Raw genomic sequence first — 4360 nt, 5'->3', positions numbered from 1 at the left:
GCACACTCCGCGAAGGAGAACCTCTGGAACAGGACGGAATTCTCACAAGTAAACGGGGAGGAGACTCAGACTGGTGATCTGGGCAGCAGTGGGTGTGACCAGGCGGCACGGGGACCGTCCAGTCCAGGCGTAGATTAGGAGAACTTTTATTCCTTTTGTTTATCTACCCAGCAGGCCCCCTCCAGCTCCCAGCCCTCGGCACTGCTGTTTCCTCTACCTGATTCCTGCTCTTCTCTGTGGTCGCCCTTTGTCTTCACTCTCTACAGTGTTTATCAATAACTGATTTTACTTGTTTGTTTATTTTTCTCTGTTCCCCCCTCCAAAATATAAGCTCCATGAGAGCAGAGACCTCCACTAAACACACATTAAATCAGTGAGGAGTTGCCTTGCTGCCTCCTGCTCAGAGGCCCACCCCCTTGAAAGGGCTGACTCAGTCTCATCAGTTAGTATCATTCAAATGTGACCTCCTCAGGGAGGCCTCCACCCCCTCCTGTACCGTAACCCTCCCCCCGCCACACTCTGTCAAGACACGTGCTCGTCTCTTCCTTAGCCCTGCTCACAGTATAAAACCATCTCCTGTATTTGCGTTTACTGGTTTGCTATCTGCTTTCTAAAATGAATGGAAACCTTATCTCATCCCAGCTGAATCCCCAAAGGTGAGATGACTTCCAGAAATTAAGTAGGTGCCCAGTAAACTCTTATGGAAGGAATGAAGGAATGAGGAAGAGAGGGAATCTCCAGGGCCTGGGAACCAGTGGACGTGAGGAGGAAAGAAGGAATCAAGGTTGCTGTCAGAGGATCTTTGGGAGGTAACCAGGCTTTGCTCCACGAAGAAAGCAGAGGTCGGCCACAGTCAAAATACCATGTCCGTTGAAGTTCAAATTTGAACCCAGGTCCCTCTTGACTTATTTTCCAGTTCTCTTTCTACTGAGTCAAGTAGCTTTCCTGTCGAAAACTTATCTACATAAACGCTTAAAGGATCAACAGTCTCGTCTCTCACCCTCGCTGGATTCTCCGAGGTGGAGACTGGCTGTTTGAGAAACCAAAACTGAATCTCTTGTTGTTTGTCTTCACAATGCTTCAATTAAACCGCTTTAGTGAGGCCCCAGCAGCAATACCAGCCTGATATTTTAAAAGTCTGTCCACACCTTCATGCTACAGCCATGCCTCTGGGCTCTCCCTCTCAATTGTTACCTTCACATGCCCTGGAGACCTAAGGAGCCAGTTTATTTTGACTGGGAGATTGTTAAACTGCAGGAGGCACATCCAGACACTGGCAGGCTGTGATTCCCATTGCTCCATGTCCACAGGGTGCTGAGAATAGCCAGGGCCCCTTCCTGCTGGAGGAGGAAGTGGTGGTTTCCTCAGCTCCCGGAACAGCACTTCCTCTCTGGTGCCTAGCTCCGTGTCAGCCAGTTAGACAACCGCCTCCCACCCCGAGCCCGCTGAGACCGGCCCAGCCTGCGGAAGACATCCTGTTTCCCCCGAGGAAGCGGCCAGCTGGACAGAGGCTCCGGAGTATCTGAGTGAGGGGTGAGTAGGTGGTGGGGCAGGAAGGAAAGGACCAGTAGTAATAATGGCAGCGTCATCCAGTGTCAGCTGAGTACATGCCCCTCCCCACTCCCTTGTCCTGACGCTCAGACCTGAGTAAACTTGACCTGAGCTCTCACTGGCCTTTGATAGTCCAAAGTCATCAAAGATAAAAAATCCAGTTCTTTTCTTGTTTCTGCAGAAAATCTGCCCACGCACCGCACAGTCCAGGAATTTAGAAACATCGCAGGGGAAGTGACTGGTCACAAGGTGGAGCGTAGGAGCCAAGCTTCCTGGGTTCAAACTCCGCTTCATACTCCCTCCTCCCTATTAGCTGTACACTATTGGGCAGGACAGGGTCTCTGGGCCTCGGTTTCCCACCACCTAGGGGAAAAGTGGTATCTACCTCATCAAGATTCAGTGAGAGAAAGCACTTAGCACAGAGAACTTGGCACGTAGTTCAGTACTCAAGAAATGTTCCTCCTTGTTTACCCTGCTTCCTGCTCCTCTTTCAGAAGGAAAAAAACACAGCTTCCTTGTCTCCTGAAGAATAATGGCGGCCCTTCTCTGAACTGTGGCATCAGCCCGTTTCCATGCCTGTGGAATGTCAGCTTCTCTAGGAATAGGCCCTATCAGGACATTCCTCTGAGTGCTCTCCTTGTGGGCCATTTGAGTGTTTAAAAATTTCTCTATTTCATTATTGTTTATTACCATTTAATAGCAACCACTCACCAAATGTTTTTTTATGGTATTATCCCATTTTTAAAAATAAACTTCATATTTTAGAATAGTTTTAGATTTGCAGGAAAACTGCGAAAATAGTACAGAGTTCCCACATATCTCATGCTCAGATTCCCCAGTTACTAACATTGTATGTGAATGTGATATATTTATTATAATTAATAAGCCAGTATTGATTCATTATTATTAAGGAAAGTCCATATTTATTCAGACATCTTTGATTTTTAGCTAATATCCTTTTTCTGTTCCAGGATCCCACCCAGGATAGCACATTATATTTAGTTGTCTTGTCTCCTAGGCTCCTCTTGGTTGTGAGATTCTCAGACTTTCTTATGTTTGATGACCTAGACAGTTTTGAGGAGTACTGGACTATCCCTCAATTAGGCTTTGTCTGATGTTTTTCTTATGAAAGAATGGAGTTTGGGAAGGAAGAAGCTTTACAGAGGTAAAGCGCCATTGTGATCATATCATGTCAAATGCACACCAGCACCATGACTTAGCATTGTCAATGTCGACCTTGATCGCCTGGCTGAGGGAGTGCCTGTCGATTTCTCCACTGTACAGTCACTCTTCTTTTCTCCCTCTCTATACTGCACTCTCGGGAAGGAAATCACTTTGTGCAGTCTCCACTTGAGTGGGGAAAAGTGCTTCACCTCCTGGATGTCAGAGTGTCTGCATAAATTATTTGGAATTCTGCTGCATGGGAAATTTGTGCGTTCTCCTCCACTGATTTATTTATTCAATCGTTTGTTTATATCAGCATGGACTCATGGATATTTATTTTATATTTTGTGCTACAATCAAATATTAATTTATTTATTCTGTTGTTCAAATTGTTCCCGCTTTGGCCTCTAAGAGCTCTTTCAGTTGGTTCCTGCCTCCCTTTGACATATGACATCATTGTCTCACTTTCTTTCGTTTTATTTTTGAGCACTTTCTTACTTTCTGGTCCTGTGAGATGCTCCAGGTTCATCTTATGAATTTCCTGCCCAAGATTTAGGTTCAGCCACTTCTCTAAGGAGAACTGGCTCCTTTTATTGTAGAATGGTGTTAGAAACCAAGATCGGGACACTAGGTGTGCTCATTGTGACTGGAGTGCCATTGCCTCTAGGCTCTCTCAGCTGACAGCAAGGACGTATATGTGTATATACTAACCACACTGATAACCCGTGTATTTGTACATATCTATAAACATTTCCATATGTAATCGTCTTTATCTATATTAAGCTAAACATGGTTCATACTGATGTCTCCAGTTTTTGTCCATTACCACATGGATCATTCCAGCCTCGTCCTGTTGCTCAGCTCTGCACTCTCACTCCAAAGGAAGAACGCTGGCTCCACCATCCATTTATTTAATTGTTCAGTTCTAGTATACGGGCACAGCAGCATCAGAATTGTTAACCCATATTCTCATGGGAAACAACTTTTTAACTAGAGTACAGTGCTTACATACAGGTTCTTTTGCCTTTAGTTTTATGAACTCCACTCATTTCCAAAGTTACTTAGGTCAGGAACATTCTCCTCCACCCCATTCACTAAAGTTCTCTCATACATTTGTAATACAATTAGATGGTTTTGTCCCATTCTGTATCCTATCCTGGGACCCCTTGACCTCCTCTGATTTCATTTTTACTGCACGTACATTAAGGTTCACTCTGTGTTGTGAAGTTCTGTGTGTTCTGATAAATGCATGTCATGTATCCACAGTTACGATATCATACAGGATAGTTTCAACACCCTAAAAAATCCCTGTGCTTCATCTGTTCAAGCATCCCCCGAAGCGTCTGGCAACTACTGATCTTTTTAACCCACTATTGTTTTGCCTTTTTCTAGAATGGCGTATAGTTGGAACCATAGAGGATGCAGTCTTTTCAGACCAGCTTCTTTCACTTAGCAATATGCATTTAAGATTCATCCGTGTCTTTTCATGGCTTAATAGCTCTTTATTATTTTATTGTGGAATAATATTCCGCTGTGTATATGTACCACAGTTTATCCATCTGTTGAGGGACATCTTGAGTGTGTGTGTTGGGAGGAGGAGGTTCCAGTTTTTGGCAATTATGAATAAAGCTTCTATAAACACTAA

The 4360-nt window shown here is 44.5% G+C and overlaps 1 long non-coding RNA gene across 1 annotated transcript; it reads left to right on the top strand.

Moving 5' to 3' along the window:
* Nucleotides 1–1096: 1096 nt before the first annotated feature.
* LOC138920197 (uncharacterized) lies at nucleotides 1097–4360 on the top strand. Its single transcript, XR_011430973.1, has 2 exons — nucleotides 1097–1533; nucleotides 2046–4360. It is a non-coding gene; the product is annotated as an uncharacterized lncRNA (long non-coding RNA).

The sequence above is a fragment of the Equus caballus genome, chromosome 2 (assembly GCF_041296265.1).
Source record: "Equus caballus isolate H_3958 breed thoroughbred chromosome 2, TB-T2T, whole genome shotgun sequence".
In the NCBI taxonomy this organism is placed as follows: domain Eukaryota; kingdom Metazoa; phylum Chordata; class Mammalia; order Perissodactyla; family Equidae; genus Equus; species Equus caballus.
The sequence above is the reverse complement of the archived record's forward strand: the minus strand, read 5'-3'. Positions and strand labels throughout refer to the sequence as shown.